The sequence below is a fragment of the Pongo abelii genome, chromosome 10 (assembly GCF_028885655.2).
Source record: "Pongo abelii isolate AG06213 chromosome 10, NHGRI_mPonAbe1-v2.0_pri, whole genome shotgun sequence".
NCBI lineage: Eukaryota > Metazoa > Chordata > Mammalia > Primates > Hominidae > Pongo > Pongo abelii.
Window position 1 is genome coordinate 17,229,081 of NC_071995.2, and position 22,472 is coordinate 17,251,552.

Sequence of the window (22,472 nt, forward strand, 5' to 3'; positions counted from 1 at the left end):
AGCCATTCAGTGTTTATGTCAGTCTATATTTTTATTTAGAAACAATTAGAGCTAGTTGGATTTCAAGAATTTTCTTGAGTTTCAGGTCAAAGTTTATTTTTTAAAAAAGAGAGAATAATCTACAACTTTATCAGCATGCAGCTAAAATAACAACTATATTTTTAGATTGCTAGTTCTTTTTTCCTCTGGCTGCATTTATCCCCTGCTGCCATAAGGTATGCACGGACATATACACTGAGAGCACACAGGGTGAAGGATGTGGGTATGGATGGTAGGGAAGATTTGTAAGAGATTTGTACTTGGTAGCAGTAAAAAAAATTCCAATAAACATTGTTTTCATAGGATAATCTCATCTCTGGAGAACAACAGGCATTTAATTAAAATAAAAACACCCATTGATTGAATTACAAAATTTTTAGATAATCGCAATTCTGACCTTTTGCCAAGTTAGAAAATATAGTAATGTTCTCATTTGGTACAAACGTTATTGGCTCCCACTGAATTTTTTACTCACTGTGATACCTATTACCAATAAAACAATGTAAAAACAACTTCAAATATAATTCTAAATGATTACATATGTTGATCATGTTACATTATTTTTCACTTTACAATGATTTCTTTTCATCCCTAAAAATAAATCCCTGAAAATATGAAATCTTTACATAGACATCACAGACAAAACATAAAATCTGTTCAAGTCAGGTCCCCTAATATGGACTGGGATAAACAGAAGCCATGCCCATCATCAGTGTGCTTTTTCAAAATGCTTGTCTATTACATAAATAAAATAATTTCTTGCCAATGAGGACAATTTGCACATAGCACTGAGATACAGTATCTCTATTTTTTCATTAGGCTGTTTTCAAAGAAGTGAGTAGAAATTCATCTGAGTTATGTATATAATGACACATTAAAATAATATGCTTGTGATAATCTCATGAGAATCAAGGGCTAGCCATTCAGCCATGTGACCTGACAGCCAGGACTCAGAGGGGAATGGAGTTTAGTAGCTAGATATATCCCCAACCGTCTCTAGGGACTTCAGAGTAAGTGTTTGTAACTGATCTACTTTTCCTCCCAGTGTACAAAGATTAAAATTCTGCATATTTGCTTCTCTAGTTATCATTATCAAATAAATCATTCTTTCATGTGTATATATACAGATATACATATATGTAAACATACAGATAACTTAATCCACTGCCTACTAATAGCTTCAATTTCTTCATCTTACTCAGTTTCTGCTTCTTCGTAACTTCGGCTTTTCATGAACTCTATGGAATTCTCCCATAACTTATTTCCTATTTTAGCTCTCCCTGCTTACTCTGGTTCCCTCTACATTTCCCATTGCAAATTCCTTAAAAAAGAGAATTTTATGCTTGCCCTCTGCTCCGTCCTGCGGCTGCCCACTTCCCGCCTACCATCCACCATAGCCCCTCTGCTCTCCAGCTGCGTCCTCTCCGGGATCGCCGCCGCCTTCCACCCGGGATCGCCTCTGATGCCCCTGCCAGAGCCAGCTCCTGGTGGACCCGTGTGGAGATGGGGCCACCAGATCCCATCCTGGGAGTCACCGAAGCCTTTAAGAGGGACACCAATAGCAAAAAGATGAATCTGGGAGTTAGTGCCTACAGGGACCACAACGGAAAGCCTTACAGCATCCACAAGGCAGAGGCCCAGATTGCAGCCAAAAATTTGGACAAGGAATACCTCTCCATTGGGCGGCTGGCTGAATTTTGCAAGGCATCTGCAGAAGTAGCCTTGGGCGAGAACAGCAAAGTCTGGAAAAGTGGCCGGTTTGTCACTGTGCAGACCATTTCTGGAACTGGTGCCTTAAGGATCAGAGCCAGTTTTCTGCAAAGATTTCTTAAGTTCAGCCAAGATGTCTTTCTGCCCAAACCAACCTGGAGAAATCACACACCCATCTTCAGGGATACTGGCATGCAGCTACAAGGTTATCGATATTATGACCCCAAGACTTGCGGTTTTGACTTCACAGGCACTATGGAGGACATTTCAAAAATACCAGAGCAAAGTCGTCTTCTTCTGCATGCCTGCGCCCATAATCCCACGGGAGTGGACCCTGGTCCCAAGCAGCGGAAGGAAATAGCAACAGTGGTGAAGGAAAAAAAAATCTCTTTGCGCTCTTCGACGTGGCCTACCAAGGCTTTGCCAGTGGCGATGGTAACAAGAATGCCTGGGCTGTGCGCCACTCTGCCAATCATACGCCATTGTCTCTGCCAATCATACGCCAAGAACATGGGCTTATACAGTGAGGGCGTGGCAGGCTTCACCGTGGTTTGCAAAGATGCGGATGAAGCCAAGAGGGTAAAGTCACAGTTGAAGATCTTGATCCGTCCCATGTATTCCAGCCCTCCCCTCAATGGGACCCGTTTGCTTCTACCATTCTGAACACTCCAGATTTGCGAAAACAATGGTTACAAGAAGTGAAAGGCAAGGCCCGCCGCATCATTAGCATGCAGACTCAGCTGGTCTCTAACCTCAAGAAGGAGGATTCCACCCACTACTGGCCACACATCACTGCCCAAATTGACATGTTTTGTTTCACAGGGCTAAAGCCCGAACAGATGGAAAGGCTGACCAAGGAGTCCTCTATCTACATGACAAAGGACGGCCGCTTCTCTGAGGCAGGGGTCACCTCCAGCAATGTGGGCTACCTTGTCCATGCCATTCACCAGGTCACCAAGTAATGTCCCTGATGCAAGGAAACAGAGACAACCTTTCTGTCTTCAGCCTCTGCTACTGGGAGCTTCACAGAGGATGAGAGAGGGTGGATGGTGGTGAGTGGATCATTTCCTTTAACCACAGTGTGTAACACTCAGCGATTGAACGTTTCTCAGAAAAGAACATGTAGTGACATAGGGCAGAGGCATCCGTGGCTGGCGTCTGGAACTTGTGGCTCTAAACCAAACTCTCCCCTATCCTTTCAATCCAACTTTTCTCAAAGAGTTTACATGTGCAAGAAAGTCATCACACAAGGAAACCTGTCAATTATGCCATTGGAATATTTTAGAAGCTTTAACTGAAGTGTTACGCAGTTCGGGTTCCTCATGATAAATAGCACACATTAGAGGCTTTGAGAGAAGACCTAGTTCTGTCATGAACAGTTGGCCTCAGGTCTGTCCTCTCATCATAGAGCAACCTTATCAACAGACCATATTGCAGAAATTTATGTTTATGAAAACCAATGAGTCTGCTGCCACTACAGCAAGGAAAATATGCAGATTCCTGTCTTATTTAAGAAAAAGAGAAGGCTCTCTTTTCTTGTTTGTCGTTGCTGTTCTTTTCTTTAGGCACAAAGAATTTTAACCAATGTAAATTTTTATCCCATTCTACTGCGTGATTGACCATCAACCCCATCCTATCGGGATTTATTTAAAAATAAAGAGGCCGAGCGCAGTGGCTCATGACTATAATCCCAGCACTTTGGGCGGGTCACTTGAGGTCAGAAGTTTGAGACCAGCCTGGCCAACTTGGTTAAACCCTGTCTCTACTAAAAATCAGTCAGGCATAGTAACGGGAGCCTGTAATCCCAGCTACTCGGGAGGCTGAGGCAGGAGAATCGCTTGAACTGGGGAGGTGGAGGGTGCAGTGAGCCAAGATCGTGCCATTGCACTCCAGCCTGGGCAACAAGAGCGAAACTCTATTTCAGAAAAAAAAAAAGGAAAAAAAAAGAATAAAGAACGTAATTTTCTGCTTATCTCATACCCTCACCCTTCTTGGCAAAGAATAGTGGAGAGTAGGTAACCATACTTTATCTCAGCATCCTCTTCAATGATTGTGTGAATTCTTCTAGTTAGGATGTTGTCTCTGAACAGTTGGACCTCCTCCCTTTGTTGAATGTGGTTGTGCATTCGCTCATCTCTCATCATGAGTCAGACGCACAGGCTAGTACCAGGAAAGAGGATATTCTAGGCTATGTGTGCTGCCAGCTGGGCTCAGGCTTCACCCTTTGGAAAGAACCACCATCTGCTCTAATTATGTAGACTTATTGCAGCCTGGTTTCTCTGTTACCTGTAAACCGCCCCCCACCCTGCCACCCCATGCCCTGCAAAAAAAGAGAATTTTATTTACTCATTTTTTTTTAATGTCAGGCCTTAGCATTATTTCCTAACCAGACTTGGGTTGTATGCCCATGCTGACTCAATCAGTTCTGGCTTACGAGGTCTGTATTGTGCTACCTCTTTAGCATGAGCTGTAGTTCAGGGCGCTTCACACGAAAGAGTCTGACATGTCTTTTACATCCTGGCTCAAGCTATTGTTACTTTAACCCACCATGTTTTCTGAATTAGTCTTTCCAGTAGGTTAGCTAAGGAACGTAATACGGAGTCATTATTAGCCATACAGCCCCAACTCAAATACATTGATTTTGTCAAATATGTTGATTACGCAGTCACCTGGCAAGGACCTGAGAGAATAGGTAATGTTGGCAAGATTTTATGGAATGGAAATTCAACTGGGCATCAGAGGACCTGGATATTAGCTCTCTGTGGCCATGAATTAAGTCTCAAAATCGGGCAAGTTTCTAAGTCTTTCAGACTTTCCATTCTACATCTGAAAGTTGGGGAGATAAGCTGTACAATTTATAAGATGGCTCCCAGTCTGAAATTCTGTGGGCCCACATCATGAGTCTTGAGGTCAGAATATATCTAGAATATGAAGAAGGCAATGAGCCTCTCAGGAGCTTCTAGGTGATAAAAGGTCAGAATGAGGGCATTGCTTTTTTTAAAGGAAGACTATCTATCAGAAATGACTTCCCTGAGCTAATATGTACTTGCGGGTCTAGGATGGGTTATGGCAAACCCACTGACTATAGTCCACATACAAAATAGTTGGGGCAGGACTGAGACACTCAAAGTCTGAGAGAAATAGATTCTAGAGGAAGGAAGGAAGTCAATCTGCCAAATACTTTCAGAGACGACTTAACTTACAATTAGTGAGTGTGCCTATTCTCTGATAGTCAGGAATGTCAACACTCAGTACGTTATTTGATTTAGCTCTACATTTTTCTTATCCCAGAGGCTGACAGTTTTCAGTGGCTACAGTGAGCTGAACCCCCAAGAATCTAGACATGAATGAAATTGGAGTTACATTAAAAAAAATGAATATGTAACCTGAGAAGAGATATGCAAAGTCATTGGAAGGAAGCTGAATGGCTCCCAGGCCAGCAAACTTCACAATCATCTGATTGAATATATGAGATCTAATGAAAGACTCTCTTAGAAGGCAGGTGCTATGATTTGAATGTGTCCCTCCAAGTTCATGTGTTGAAAACTTAACTCCCAATGCAATAGTGTCAAGAAGTGGAACCTTTATAAGGTGATTAAGTCATAAGGCCTCTCCCCTTATGAATAGAATAATGTTATCACAGGAGTGAATTTGTTATAAAAGTAAGTTTGGCTTCCTATTGTTCTTTCTTTTGCCATGTGATGCCTCCTGCCACGTTCTGGCACAGCAAGAAGCCCCTTACTAGATGAGGATCCTTAATCTTGGACTTGCCAGCCTCCAAAATCATGAGCCAAATAAAATGTTATTGTTTGTAAATTACCCAGTCTGTGCTATTTTACTATAGCAGCACATAAGAGAGACAGCAGGTATCAGTAATATTTTGTTATAGTAGCACAAAATGAACCAAGACAGCAGGTAAGCTAATCATGGAACAATGGCCATGACAGAGTGTCGCAAGCCAACTTGGCTTGTGCTCATCTAAGCACTGTCCACAAGGAAGAGAGTTTTAGCCAATGGTCTTCTGCTATTCCAGATTCATTAACAAAGTAGCAATAAATGCCAGTGGTGGACTTTGAGGTTTTTGGATTCTGATAATTTCTTATTGGAGATTAGTATATGGACATTCCAGTTATATTAATACATAGATCCCTAAGTCCTTGATAAACATACGTTCAGCCTTAAAGAGATGCATTTTCATTTGATGTGATAAAACAATCAAATGTTGTTCTTCAAACCCAAGGACCAGACTCTAGGCAGTGATACATTCACCAAAGTGGTGGTGGTCACACTGAGGTCTTCAACATGGAAGAATGTCAGTAAATACAGACAGTCTTCCCATGGTGACCACGATGCATCCATGTGCCTTCAGGTCATTCTTATGCTTAATGTTTAAAAAATATTTACACATTTGCCCTCAGAGTAAAATCCCAACTTCTGACATGGCCTTATCCACCGCTACCTCATCTTCTCCAACTCTGCTCTTCAGTGACATCACTCAAGCCACACTTCCTCTCTTCCTGTGCTGCTAACTTATCAAGGTTGTCTCTGCCTTGGAGCCTCTCCACTCATTCTTCTCTTTGCCTGGAAATTTCTTTTCCTGATATGTATGTGGCTTATTCCTGTTCAGCATTCAGGCCTTAATTAAAAATAATGACAGAAGGCTTCTGTGACAATCCTATCTAATATAGTTCTCCTATCTCTACTTCATTCTATTTCATTTATTTTTGAAAAGTTTTATTTATTATAGCTAACACTAGTCAAAATGATTGTACTTATTTGTTCCCTCTTTTTTTAAAAAAATGTTTTCCTCACTAAAAATATTTATTCTGTGACAGCAGGACCTTGCCTGTTATGCCCATTGCTATATTCTTAGCAACAAGGAGACTATCTGAAACATATAGAAAACTCAATCAGTGTCCTTTAAATGAACATAACAGATTTTTACTCTGGCCATTATCTGATCAGCTTAAGCTTCCCATACTAGAGAACACTTATTGGTTTTGTTTTGGTCAGATGGTGGCATTCCCATGGGGCTCACAAAAAGACCCTGATTTTTAGAAGGAAACTAAGTGGTTCAGGTTGTGCTTCTCTCCAGAGCCTTAGTCCAAAGCAAATAGACATTTAGCATTACAGAAGATGTATTTCCTACTTGGAGGCCTGAGGACATTATCAGCTACACTGATAATATCAGAACCAGAACTAAATAGGGAATTCTTTCATATGCTTCTAATCGGGTAGATAAGTTGTGTTTGATTTATACAATGTAATTCAAAGTAAACTTTTCTAATTATAATATCACTCCGTGTTTCAGGGATTGAGAAGACAGTGTGCCATAGTGGAAAGAGCTCAGGCTCTGGAACCAATAGAGCTGGGTTTGCATTCTGCTCTATTGCTTACTAGACTTTTGCCCATGGACAAGCCTGTCCAACATTTGAGTCCCAGTTTTCTCATCTGTAAAGCGGAACTGGTAATATTTTCCAGAGCTGCCATGAAGCATGTAAATATTATGCATAAAGTACCTGGCATATCATAGACACTTATTGACTTATAACTACCATTTTTATGAAGACGTCACAGCCTATGTTGGTATTGTGTTTTCGTATTTGATTTTTTATCTGGCTGCAAGTTATAGAAACTACTTCTGGGAACACCAAGTTATGGGTTATGGAAAGATGGCTATCTTGAGAGGAGAAAAGTATGAAACTCATACCATTGTTGAGTACCGTCTGAACTGGCAGTGGATCCAAGATAGCAGTGGGAACTGTAGCAGCTGGCATTCAAGTATATGCACTAGAGGACTCCAACATTCACATTGTCCAGTTGCTCTCCAACCATATATTTTCTTCTTCTTTTGCTACTTGCTTAGTCTCTCTATATATTGTGTATATCTTTTTTATTACTTCATGCTTTTTGGTAACAAATAGACTACATTTTTTTTACGTTTCAGCTGACTATAACTCTATGTCTTCGTAACTCCACCTTCCTCATTATGACCCATCCTCTGCTTCATACCTCTTAAGTCTTATGTTCAGATTCGAAATTCTACTAACTGCCTGGTTTTTGGTTTGTTTCAGTACTTAGTTCTGAAGAGGGTCTCATATTGGTCTTATTCAAGTTTTATGATCAAACCATGGCATCATTCTCTAAGTAGCCAGATATTAGTTTGACCCACTTGAAATCAACATTTGTATATGTCTTAATGGACAAACAGCAATTTCATGTGGTACAATCAGATACATGTTGCCTCTGGTGAGGAACCGTTGCTAGAGCCAAGAGTGAGGTAGTGCTATTTAATAAATAAACAACAATAAAAGTAAGAGTTCTATTTCGTGCCATTTAGAACCAGTTGTGTCTGGAGCGGGCATTGGATTGGCTTTTTGGCAAAATATTTAATCATTTTTATTGCCTGAAATTTTCGACCCAGAAATTTTAGACCTAAAATAGACCCTTTATTTAGTATAACCCTTTCACTTTAGAAATAAGGAAACCAGACCTCAAACAGATACATAACAGACCTCAAACAGATACATTTCCATGTGACACATAAGAAATTAAAAGTTGGAAAACTAAATTAGTGAAAGAATGTTACAAAGAAACTGGTTTATTTATGTCCAAAAAATCTGAGTGTACAAAAAACACTAAGAGACAGACTATTCTATCAGAAATATCACAATCTAATCAGGAAGGAAAGATTAATTTTAGTATAATAAATGTTATAATAACTGTATGCACAGGGTGAGGGAGCCTAATGATGGAGTTTAGGGGAGACTCAGGGCAATTTTTCAAGAAGAGCAGATGTCTGGACTGAGACTTGAAGAGCTGAGTCAGTGTTGGGAGGCGGCTATGTCTGTGAAGCACGTTCCAGAGTAAGAATGGGGAAGATGTGTGAGTGTGTGGTACGTGGTGTGGGAAACAGTAGGGAGGTTGGGCCACAGGTTTTCCCTGAGAAGTGTCCCTGTCTGTGTCTCCTCTCCCTCCCTATCCTCTGCATTCTCTTCTCCCTCATCTCTATTATGTTCACCTCCAGCAAATCTTAAAATAAATTTGCATTCTATCTTCTGATCCAAATAGCACTGTGAAAAGGTTATTTAAGAACATTTAGAGTGGCAGAAGGAAACCATTTGGAATTTGAAATTTATCATAATTAAATCATGAGTTGTAAGGTGACTGTTTCATTTGGGGTACCCAATAAAACTTCTTCCTTACCCCATCTTCTTACGGAGGCTGTCATTTCCTTGGCGAAGGTCACTTTAAATGGTATTCAGGTCTTTTCAGGTGTTGCAATCCAATGGGTGTTGTCATTTTTGCACTTAATAAGCACACTTCCAATTCCTTCATCCAGTCATGATGCCCTATAGTACACCACCCAATACATCCTCCTCCCCCAGGATGACAGCACGCAATTGATTACCGCTCTTTGGGTACTCCCCTTTAGCTAGTTATGGGCCACCTACTTCAGTATGGTTCTGATCGTGTATACTTAATGCAGCTGCTTTATTTTTCCCTGTATGAGTGACTGAGGTTCTAAGAAATGATTCGTGTGAGGAAAATCAGTAGACTGTCTTGTCAGAGTAGCCATACCACAAATAAAAATCCAGAAAGACCTATGCCCATTCCAAAAATGCAATTATAGAAGTACAATGTTTTGAACTTTCTACATAACAAAACCAAAAATGACCATTTATTGACAAAGCAAGAATTTCACATAGGCATTTACATTTTCCACTTCCTCCTCATGTTATGGATTAAAAAGTAAATCTTTGCCAAAAATAAGACCTTATTTAGAGGCAGACAAGCAGGAAAAGCTGAATACTAAGCATTGTTTAAGGCAGTAAAGAGTTTAATTCAATACATTTTACCCTAAATTTAACTACAGAGTTCAGCATTTAAATGTACTGAGAGATTCAGAATCAAATCTTAGGCAAAGTTTTCAAAAATCTACCAAAGCTTTTGTGTGTGTGTGGTTTTCTCTCATTTTGTTGCAATATAACATATTTTTTGTCTTTTCCCTTTGACGATGAGAATTAACTTGCAAAGAAATTTAAATTAACATCAAAGCGAGAAGAGACAAGAAGAATTTATGAGCTGAGATTAGCACTCCAAAGAAAGAAAAGTGAAAATACAGCAATAAGATAACACTCTTGGTAGGCTGTAAATGCTCCTCTGCTTTTAAAATTCCCTAACAAGGTGAGCGAAAACCATTCCGAGAACACTATTGTCAAGAGACACCTTTGAACTGATCTATCCTGAAGAATAACCCCCAGAAAGGTAGAAAAAAAAATAACTTTCATATGTTTGTGGCCACACAGTGCAGCTCCGACTTCTGAACATTTTTCCCCAATTATTTTTGTAAAGTATTGATCGCAATTTAATTTTGCAGTCCCAACATGAGAGGCGCTTCATGCTGAAACGTCTCACAGGAGATTGTAATCAGGGTCTAGCCTGAAGGTGAAGCGCTCGTACATAGGTTTTACTCTATTCCTCCACTCTTCATCAGCTCGGGGATTGGAGCAGAGGGCATTCTCAGGCAGATTAATTTTTGACGATGGGATCGATGGAAGATGTTTTTTCCTCCTGACATTGAGTCATCTAATTTGCTGTTTATCTTTGGCTTATTGAGTTTTGAGCATTGTTAAATCATACCTTTCAGCTGTTTAATTTCATATGTGAATTTTGCATTCCCCTCTTGTACTTTGGCATAACTCTTTTACCTAAAATGAGCAGGACGATGGGCCTTTTTTGACACAGGGTTACTGCTTTTGAGTCTGTTAAGTACTCCAAGGTAATGTTATGGTACTTTCTAGCCTTTTTTTCTTTGCTTGTGGCCATAGATCAGTTCACCTCTAGGGAAATCATTACTTGCCATCATTATTATCCCCAGCACCTTCATCTGTTCTTCCTTGTTTCCTGACTCCATGGCTTGATGAAGTGCCTAGATGTGCGAACACCTTATCTCAGGTCTCATAATTAACCCCTTCATAACACAGGCTGAGAAGATTATTTTTCCTGGGATATACTCCATCTAGTTCAATATTTGGGACTCTTTATAGTAATCACAGCAGCTTTAACAGTTTCAACTCTGTTTCTGCAGTAAGATGTGAATTTTGTAAGTGTGCTCATGGCTAGAAGAAAAATGCTTTCTACCTAGAGAAACTTGGCCTTATGTAACCTTTCTTTTTGTTTCCCTTAAAGGTAATCAAGCTGTATCTCAAGACAGTGCCTCATCTATACACCTGAAAATTCCCCACAGTGGCAATATTGTATTAAATGTTAGTCATTCTATAAATTTTTATGAGTGTAGTCATCATTATCTAGAAATTAATAAAATATGAAGAGGGCTTTTTTTTTAGTTTGAAAGACATATGACATATTTGCAAATAGACCTGAAAACAAAATAAAAGTAAAGATGTTGACAGAATGTACTTCTAGATTTGAATTTAACATTAAAACAATCTGTCAGTTCTATCAATTCAGTAAATTAGAACCATCCTATTTTATACACCAAACCACTTACGGGTTTGATTGAATAGAGAAATGTTATTCTTGCTATCACGAAAAGAGCCCTGGACCAAGTCTTAGTAAATCTGATCCTTGCTCTGCTAACTAGTTGGATTTTTTTGAGAAAGTCGTAACATATCTTTGACTCTCAAGTTTTCTCATCAGTAAAATTGGGGAGTTTAAAAGACAGGTTTTTTTTTCTAGGTGTAAAATATATTATTTTACTCTGTAATGTTATGTACATATTCATCTGTCACCCAAGGCCTCCCTTTCCTCCTACCTCTTCCAGGAAGCTTTCATGCCTGTTGCTGCCCACAGTGCAATCACTGATGTACATACACTCACAGCCATTCACTTGTTGTTTTTACCTTCATTCTGGTGGTGCTTTCTGGTACTTAAAAAAAAATGCTTCACTGTATGTTACAAGAAGGGCTTATGATTCTGTTTTACATGCTATTCCAGTATCTCTAAAAAATGACTATCCATTCTTTGAGGCTGCATTTTATTTTTGGAAAAAGCCCAAAATTCTCTGTAGGCATTGTTGTAAAGAAGGTGAGTAATCAAGACTGGAAACTTAGTTTTCAAGTGAATCTCTATATTGTTCAAGTTTCTTAACTGAAACTGACCATGAACACAACTCCAAGAGAAGAGATCTCAGAATGCATTGCATTCTGTCAGCCTTGTTAGAATAAGCATATTGTCCGGTGAAGTAACTACTTTGGAAAAACAGTTTTTAGTTTGATGCAATTTAATTTAATAGTTTTGTTAATCAGTTTCATGCCCTTACAGCCACACGTTATATGTCTTGTCCTACTAAGTTACAATTTCTTCCCAGGAAAGAAAATGGTGTTAATCTGTATACATTTGCCTTGTAAACATTTCAATTATTTCCTCAGTTCAGACTTCAAGTTGCTATTAAAGAATCAATCAACTAAATTTGTCAGAGAGTGTTTGTGTTTTATTAGCTGGTATCAGAGATGAGAATGAGTTAGCATTTTAAAAAATGAGGAAGTAAACTTTCTGTGCCACAGGAGAATATGTGAATTATACATGTAAATAAAAAATTACCAATTAATATTCGTATCTATAAACATTAGTGTAGGTTAATGTCTTTATGAATCACATTAAAATACTTTGGTTCAGAACTTTTTTGTTAACTAATCAACAGGAAAAAAAAATACTTCCAAACCTGTTTGTGAAAAGAAAGAGCCAGAAATATTCTATTTCTCCAATGTGTGCCTTTCTTGAGATCTGAATAAATTGTGGAGGGTCAAGGAAAATATTGGGCTTAACGATGTTGGAGGCCAAGAAACCATATCCACCAATTATGTCTATAAAGAGAAGTTCCCTTGTAGTGCTGACCACATCAGTTCATCAAGTCCAAGTCCAGTCAGACAACACACACACAAGCAAGATTAGAGGGAACACCAAACCTGTTAGACTTGCTTGGCTGTTGTTGCATATTCATAAAATAGTAATGGTCACTTTGTTTGTTCAACCTAAACTTCAAAGGTACTTTAACTCCAATGTTTTGGTCTTCATTTTCAGTATATTTTGTACCTATTGTACAAACCCATCTATTATATACAGAGCTTACATATTTATGCTGTGTAAGGTAACTATGACTATGTGGCATATTCATACTATAATTATATATTAATCTTGAAATAAATAGCTAGGATACCTAATGAAATAATTATTGTAGAAGTCATTAATTTATTGAGCTTCTGTTAACATCCTTACAATACACACTGTGTTGAATATCATCTAATCCCCATTGTAACCCTATAGATGGCCACTGTTATTGCCTTTATCTTATGGATGAGAAAATTTATTAAGAAGGGACCTTAAGAATCATGGAACCCATTTTTTAAGTAATAAAGCTAAGTCCCAGGGAGCTAAGTGGCCCACATAAAGCTACGTGGTCAAAACTCAGGTTAAAACAAAGCTCTCCTGACCCCATTGGAATGTTCTTCCTACTCTACCTTCCAGAATCCTAGTGCAGTATGTTGCTGGGGAGATATAAACTTTCATTTGTGATTATCTTATTATCTCACTGAAAGAAATCAAACTGCATGAGAAATTTCCTGCAGAATATTGTTAAGATTTTTTTCCTTTGGAAAAAAAAATTCATATAAATGTGTTAAGGTTTTGATACTCAGCATATTTTTGTTTAGAGGGTACAAACATGATTTTATTTTTATTACCAAGGTCTTGCCATAGAGGAATTTTGAGTCACAAGTATGAATTCATTCTGTCACCATAAATTAGGGAAGGTATTTCTAATAAAAACCAGGTCTTGGGATGTAAGTCTGAAAGAGAGAAAGCCTAAAATTGGTTTTAAAGAGGCTGTGAAAAGTGAGCCAGGAAGGGAAAAGCCCTGTTTTGAATGCCAAAATCTGGAAAAAGTGAGTCATGATGGCTGTAATCCTGGGTCAGAGTCAGGGCTGCAGTAGTTGGTGTATTATTATAAAATCATGTTTTGCTGTTGCTCCAAAACTCCCCCTCCTCCTGTGGACAAGAACTTAGGAACCAAAACAGCTGAATCATGATCTGTGATAAGCGATTTCTACTGTATCTATCATCATCTACATCCATCCTGAGCAGAATTCCTAGGCTGTGGCACCACTTAGCTCTAGGTTAGAGATAGGGGGACCAAACGGTGGCCCTTCATGTTTTAGTTAATTGCCAGTCAATACAAATACCCACTTTGACCCATCTTAAATGCCTAGTGTTATTTGTTTCAGCCATTCTGCAACATGAATTTCTTCCACTATCATATATCTGGTTTCTTTGCATGTATTAAATAATAACACTTTCAAAAGTACACCAAAAAAGAAAAAGAATAAATTCTAAAGCTCTGGACAATCTACAGTTTCACAATGAGTTCTTTAATAATTTAGAGGTGATTTAGGATTCTGTAATTAATTTCAAATCATATAAACTTAATAGCCATTATGTCTTACATTGACATCATATTTTCAAAAAATCTTTGCAACTCTGATAGGATATAGGTATGTTGCATTAAAATTTTGAATAAGACTAATAAATCACACATGGAATTAGTAGGTTATGGAATTATGGAGCAGGCAGGAGACTATAAAACAAGTTGTTAAATTGGGGTAATTTGGCCATACATAATCGTTTCCCATCACTCCATTTCCTAGCCTAAAATGGTATAAAATGTATGTCTTATAAAAGGAGTCTGAGGTTCTGGAATCTTCTGGCTTGGTCAGCGCTTTTGCTCTATTAGGTTGCTAAGACTACCAAACTTCAAGTGTGCATCATGGGGAATAATAATAATAAGTCATCAGGAAGCCATATCCCATTCTATCTTCAGATATTTTTCATCTTACTTATACACCTTGCATGGAGTCTTTGTTGTGGTTGCTAATCCTGGAAACTGAAGTAGCCTTTATTGTCTGGCCCAGAACAATCAGCGCATACGCCCCCTTATTTAATTTTTCTAAGCACTGTACAAGGTAGTCAGAGAAGGTGCTATTATCATCAACCTATAGAAAAAAGAATATAAGGCTCAAGGAGGTATTTATCCAAGTTTGCAGAGCCAGGCAATATGTGAAAATACGTTTAAATCCAGATCTGTTGATTCTAATTCCTCTATTCTGCTACTAAGTCTGTGAAAAAGGGTTGACAGAGGTGATTACTTTTGAATGGGCAGGTGGTGTAGACCTAGCCGATAATGAATTCGCAAAATAATTAATTCCAAATCGTTTTGGCTTGTTTTCGCCAGGCAAAACAATGTCTGCCTTTTTCATTTTGTGGGGATAACCCATACATTTTCACTAACTGCATTGCCTGGTTCAGTGCCTGCTTTCCATAGTGAAACACACAGATATCATCGTAGGCTAAACATAACTCAAGATATGGTACTCTGGGGAGGATTCAGCGAGGGGAAACATATATAAAGAGTTATTTTATAGAGTGCAAGGACATTAAGAATGAATATAAAAGCAAACATTGGTTCAAATAAGTTAAAAACAAGACCTGTGCTCTTAAGAATATTATTATACAAGCAAGAGAAATATCCAATATTTATGAAGCATTATTTTATTTTTCTTAATGCCATATATCTAGGCAGTCAGATGTATGTCTGTTCTCCCAGGAGTATTATCAATTTATGGTGATGTAATAGTCACACATGATGAATTTTACTTTATAATCATATTGTCTTTGATAAGTGGCAAAGCCTAATGCAAAGTGCACTAGGTAAAAGGATGGTGGAGAGTATACAGTTTAGTGCTAGCACTACATTCTAGTCAACAATAATAGTGAGGCCTATTATGTGAATCTACTCATCACTTAGCCTGGGAAGACTTCTATGCTTGAACAAATGCAGTAGTTTACCATAAAATACATAAGTATGAAGCACCCAAGAAGAGCCCATGTGGATTGGGGATGCAGTGAGCCTGGCTAGAATGGTGAATGCCATTTTACTTTCACATTTATCTGACAACGGGCCAATTTGAGAACTAATCAACTACTTGGCTAGGTCCTTGTGGATAATAAGACTTACTTTGTTAGAAGATGAAAGTCAGTGAGAGCTCTTAGCCTTGATGGTTCAGGGAGAGGAGAAGGGGCTTAAGTTGATTTGAATCCTAAACCATTCATTAATCCACTGAAACCTCATTCATTTTAGATATGACTACTAATTTCAGGGCACTCTTGGCTTTTCTCTAGCTCTTTTCTCCTTTAGTGCTTCTTATATAAACAATTCCTTTCTTAGTTTTTCATTTTGTTTCTCTCTTGCTCACTCTTTCATTCTTGGGAAATGACTTTCTTCTTTCCTAGGATACCCAGACCATTGTAACTATGATGATTTGTTTCATTTCTGAGATTACCCAGTATGCTTTACAATTCCCTGGTATATTCATTATCCACCCAATGATAGTCTGCGAATTTAAGTGCCAAAAATAATTATTGACTTACTTTGTGCCTTCTCTTGAATCACATGTCAAGATTTAGTGAAAATGTTACATTTCAACAAGGGTGTCCATGATTCTGGTAGCAGAATTAAATACCACACCTTCATCTGGGAGTACCTGGTACACAAGTCTACCAACTATTTCATTGTCTTTTTAAATTTTTAATATACCTGTCTTTACAAATGAAATGGGAACCTCTTCAGGCAGGGGCCACATCTTCCTTACTGATATAACCCCATCACCTCCTGGTGTCTTCCACTTAAGAGATGGTCAATGAATATTAGTTCGAAGAATTGTTTAAACTTCTTTTGTGAAATGATGAAAAAGGGAGAGTCGGGCCCAGTTATTCTTCTCTAGGCAAAGTGTATGGGCTTGTGTTATTTGTTAGAACATAAATGAGTTGGCATTTATGCTTATGGAATAAGTTAGAAATCTATAATTGTAAATTCATGCTGATTTTAATGAAATCAAAACTCAAAGTGTGAAACCATCCAAATAAATATAATTTTCTCCAAACTGCTTTGATATGAAAAAGACTCTTTGGCATAGCTCCAATTAACTATCTTAGTCACCCACACAGAATCAAGAAGACTCCTTCCATCTGATTATAAGTTTCTGCAAATAGCAAAAACACTCAAAGCATTCCTGGTTGTTCTCTCTGTATGGAAATTTTCACAACCCAGAGCAAATAGAATGGACTGATTCTGTCATTTGTATAGACAGATCTGATCTATGTCTCACTTTTCAAGCTTTAAAAGTCCTACTGAATATGATTTTAGTAGTAAAAAGAAATCATATAAAACGTTAATAAAAATGATGTTTTTATACTTCATCTAATATTTTATGCCCAAGGCACATATTCAAAGTTTAATTATAATAGATTAAGTTTTTATCATAATACTATTGGTGTGTTCTAGTCTGCAGTTCTTAAGTGTAGTATTTAAGGGTCTTTGTTTTTTTTTAAATGTCAAGCTTTTGTTTTATATTCTTCCAACCTTTGCCCACTACTGGTATCTCTGCTTCTGTTAATTGTTCCAAACACCTGCTACAAACTCAGCTCCTGAACAAACAAAAACTACAGGGAACTTGACAGCGAAACAAATAAATACAGATATAGGAGTTTTATAAAACCTGCCCTCTGACTAAATCTGTAAACACTCAGGCTGAAAAACGAGATTGTCTGCAGATGTATCTGCTGGCAAATGGGAAAGAAGTGAACCACTGAGGCCAGTTTATGGAGGTGGTGAAGGCATGGTAAACACGTCTGCCTACCCCTTGATAAGTTGTTCCAGATGGTTGCATAGATACAAGACAGATTCAGTGAGCTGGCTCATTTCTACCATGAAGCGAAAGAAAGTAACTCTCCATCATGGGCCAGAGCAGGATATTTAACTGTCTATGTGTAATATAACAGGCAAGTAGTTTTGAAGGTACCTACCTCTCATTATTTGAATGAAGGAACTTTTCCAGCACTGGGCATGTATCACATGCCTCCCAGCAAGATTTGAACTTCACTAAAGTAAGAGCATGGTCTTTGCCCAAGAGGTAATAAATTTTCTGTGCTAGCAACAGTGAAGACTTCGGAAGTGAATAAAGAATGTCTTGAAGCATCTCTTAGGCATGTCAAGAAAGGGCACATTCAATATAACTTATATGAAAAAGTAACGTCTGATGGTGCTTGGGAAAGAGAGGGAGAGAATGGTGGTGCTTTTAGTAGTAATTCAGGAAGTAAGTTGCAGCACATGTGTTCATCACTGAATAGACGCAAAGGAATTTTCTTCACCTTACCCCTGACAAAAAAAAAAAAAAAAAAAAAGTAATGATCATGGTGAGTGGAGTAGGAGGGTCTATGATCCCTTCTAACCGAAGAACCTAATTTTGAAAACAAATTTAACACTGAAAAAAAGAGACACAGGCTAGGCAATCCTTTTTTATTGAGATTATTTTTATTTGACAAACTAGGAAAAGTTAACATCAGTGTTTTGCTTTCTTTCATCTTTTTGTTCTTTTGTTGTTGCTATACAATGAAAACTAAAACAAGGGCCCTTTCCTGTATAGAGGTAGAGAGAAGAAAAAATAAGGGTTGAGAAAAAAATAGAGGTGCAAAGTAGAAATGAAATTTCAGAAGGAAAATTAAAAAGAACCGGTACTTAGGAGGCTGAGGCAGAAGGATCCCTTGAGCCTAGGAGTTTGAGGCTGCAGTGAGCTATGGTTGTGCCACTGCATTCCAGCCTGGATGACAGAGTGAGACCCATCTCTAAAAAAGAACTACTAAATGAAACAAAAGGATTCCTTGAGTTTTTAGGGACTTAAATGTCCAGCAAGACCTTGCACTCAGAGAGACAGGTTGCTAAAATGTGCTGAAGCTGAGTGTGACTTGGAAGAATGCCAGCGGGAATGCACAGAGGCGCTTCTTTGTGCGGTATTGTTTCTGTGGGTAAATGCCAAGACTGGCCCTGGGCTAATTGCAATGAGCAGCTGCGTGGGTCGCCTCAGTAGAAGAAGCAAGTATTAACAGGTGCAGGGGGGGCCATGGGCTTTCCCTTTGTCAATATTGAAGTAAACAGGTAACGCTGTTTATTTGTCTTCTTAAAATGTAAAACTTCAGGCTGAAATTGAAAGCAGCCCTTGGCATCTCCTATGTGTCTGTCAATGAGTCTAGGGTGCCTCTAGCTTCCCAAATTCAAAACCAGGCAGTTACTCATGTCCATGAGGAAACAGAAGTTCAAGGGCTATATCTTCAGGTGTTGATGCTCAGGACAGACTGCAAAATCACAGCAACTTCTAGCAGGTGTCGAGTGTCTTTCTCCCAGATGTTACAGATTGCATCTTAAAGTTGTTTTTCTTCAAAAAGCCTCTTGTGGGGGGAGAAAACCTCTCTCCCATTTCTGATTCCATTCAGGGCCACTATAATCTTATTCTTGTTTGCTTGCTTGGGGCATAAAAAGCACCAAGGCCAGTCCTGCTAAGTTGTTTCATTCCCTCTGAGTCTCTGTCAAAGAAATTGAACTAAAATGGTTGCTGGGAGTTAAAAAAATTAACATTCTCACCACAAAAACTTCAGATTGGACCAAGGAAACAATCTGTGAGTGGGGCTTAATGATCCAGCAAAGCTGTAGGGTTTAATTTTAGACCAGAAATATTTTTCATTTATGTTTATTAATGTGAGATTTTTCAACAGAGGAGGAAAGGGATCTGGAAGCTATAAAACAGAATCATAAACAGTTGATTTTATCATTAGGGACAATAGCCATTTTAACTACACTGAGTTGGAGTGTTCAAGGGTTCACAAAGCGTTCGTCTCTATCCCAGGTTCTTATTCTGAACCTGGAATTCTGCAATTTCCAGAAGGCAGATTGGGTAAACATATTTTCCTTCTCTCTGTTGCATACTACCTTAGCATTTTGACAAATCTGCTGTTTCATGTAATGCATTTTTTTTAAATTTTACATTCCTTATACAAAACAATACTGAAAGAACTAAAACATGTCTCTTTTGTCTTAATATTCAGAGTCACTTTTGTACCAAACTTCTGTAATAATATGTGGCTCACCTAGGACCTGCTCCAAATCCCAGGAGAGATTATTAACAAAGCTAATAACAAATATCTTTTTGTTGAATCTCAGGTGAAGCTAAGGAAAACATGTGAGCATAGCTTGGGACCTTTCGCCTTCACAGAACCTCCCTCTTCCTCCTGCCACTTTAAACCAAAGCTGTTGAGTTGAGCTGATTATACTTTCTTAATTAGTATTGAAAGAATCAGTCTGATTTTCTGGTTTTGCTTCATTTTGTTTTGTTTTAATGAAGAAAGAGTTGGCATGTAAAAGACAGAGGACTCTCATTTTTGTTCATTTCACTAGAATTATGGATAATCTGGTATTCCACTTTAATATTCACGTGTCAGGGGAAAATGTTAAAGGTGAGGCTGTACACACCTCATAGTAGCCTCTGGATGTGTTAAAGAGAGGCTGTACACCTTGATTTGTGGAATCAGCATTGCCTGTAGCCGTATCATTTAGGCCAAGCAGCTGGGAGGCTCAGCCAACCATTTGTCTCTCTGGGTTCTCCTGGAAACAGGAACATCTACTTTTCTATGAGTTATACTGTAAATTGAGCCTTGCTTTATTCTCGGTTAATTTTTTCCTACATTTTCTTCTTCAAGCTCATCAGGCTCTTTGGAACCTTTCTGAATATTTCAGTCATAAATTACTTATCTGGAGATTCCAGGATTGTGTTAATATTCTAGGATGGTAAACTGCATTGTCCAACTGATTGATTGATTAATCAAGCATTTGTTAAGCATCCATTATGTACCAGATATTGTTATAGATCCTAGAGGACTTTTAAGGCACTTACAGTCTAGTGGGGGATGCAAAAAAAAAAAAAGTTTGTGATCAGTTACTCACAGTAACGTGAGTGTGGTGGTAAAGGAACACTGACAAGGGTGTATCTAACTCGGGCTTGCAGATTAGAGAAGCTTTCCCACAGCAATTTCTTTAGAGAAGGTACCTGGCAGGTGAGTTAACGCTTGCCAGAAAGAGAAAATAAACAGTTGGGATATTCCAGGCAGAGGGAACAGTATAGGTAGGAACAGGAGGCATCATAGAACATGGCTATTCAGGGATGAGGGGAAATGCAGTGTGGCTGGAGCATGGTTTATTATGGTGAGGTGGAAGATGAGTCTGGAAAGGTAGATGAAGCCATGCATGTTATTTTGGGATTTGGAAAAACTATAGAATCTTTTAACTGAAGGCAGTGGGATATCAACTCAAATTTAGACACTATTTAGCTTACTGCTCCAAACAATACAAAATGATTGATAAAATAAGACAAAAGAATAACTATAAATGATGCATAAATACAATCAATAACTTTTATGTAGTAAATAAGGTAATCTGGAGGAAAATACTATGAAACACATATATTCAATATGCACATTTGAGATAAAAGATATTTGTTAGAGTATGATCTTTCCTTGCCAAATTCTTTGGCAATACTATCTTTTCTATAATGGGCATTTTCCTCCTCAACACAGCCACTGATTCAAACAAAACATCTGCAACCATCACTGGCTGGATTCCCACCATTAGGTGCATTTCTAATGTGCTTTTCATTTATCTTTTTATTGTGTATTCTGGGGGGCTGCATATAGTAAGTGATGGCACGTGAAACACGGGGCTAAATGTTCCTTTATGTATCATGTGTAGCAGGGATAAGGATGCCTATTTAAAGAGCTAGAAAATGATCTTGAAATATTTAAGAATATATAATCTGTAATTTTTAATCCCAGAAATAGATTTCCAGGATGATAAAAATGGGCTTTGGGTTTTTATTTTTCTAGACAATAACCTTTTTGAAAAAATGTGAGATAGTGCTGGGTTTGGTAGAAGCAATGGGAAATGATAATGATTCTCAACTTGAACGTTCTTTTTTATTTGAGCCTATAATAACGTGCTAGGCAATCAATTGGGAAATGCATTTGTACCATCCAGTATTGATCTATTCTCCCAGGCCTTGTAAGCCAGGCTGCCATATCCTGAACACTACCAAATCTGATCAGAAAGGTAAGTCTAAACTACTTGCGGGAGAGATGGTTCTCAGGTGCTGCTCTTCACCCCATTTACCTTCACATATTTTTGTTGTCCTTACTTTGAAAACCCAGATCCCAGCTCATGGCACTGAGTGCAGTGCCTGCCTCTGGTCCCCTTAGGGTTTGACTCCCTTATAGGCACCATTTCTTGTTCTCTTATTATCCAGCATTTTAAAAATTCTGCTTTCATCTTTTACTTTAGTCTCCCAAATGCCTTAATTAACTCCTTCTCTTATTAGCTTCTAGCCACTAGCCCACTCTTCAGTTTTACCAATTGCTCACCCTAGGGTGGGATCCAAAAGGACACAAAACTGAAAATTACACCTAAAGGGTGGTCATCAATGAACAAGTGGCCTCCGCGAGAGTTAGCTGTGGGCTCAATGTATAATATACACAGCTAGCTGACAAAAGAGAGAGCTTGCAAAACAGGCCTGGGAAAGGTAATGATATTTAGCAATTTGGGGGACTTACTAAGAATTATAAAGAGTTTTAGTATAAGTAGAAGATACACTCGCAATTGTGCTGGATCAAGTTCCAGCATGACAGATATGGACATTCATGTTTGCTTGTGACAAAAACAGATATAGTCAAACTACACAAACACCATGGGGATTCCCCAGTTACATGCAGGAAAATACATCTGGTCTATAGTGGAACCATGCAAACTGCCAATGAATTAGTAAAGTTGCAGT

At 38.3% G+C, this 22,472-nt stretch overlaps 1 long non-coding RNA gene and 1 pseudogene across 3 annotated transcripts in view; both read left to right on the forward strand.

Annotated features, from left to right (window-relative positions):
* The window catches only part of LOC129049067 (uncharacterized), a 239,567-nt gene that overhangs the window by 127,266 nt on the left and 89,829 nt on the right, over positions 1-22,472 (forward strand). The window lies entirely within an intron of this gene.
* LOC129049066 (aspartate aminotransferase, mitochondrial-like) lies at positions 1,148-6,499 on the forward strand (annotated as a pseudogene).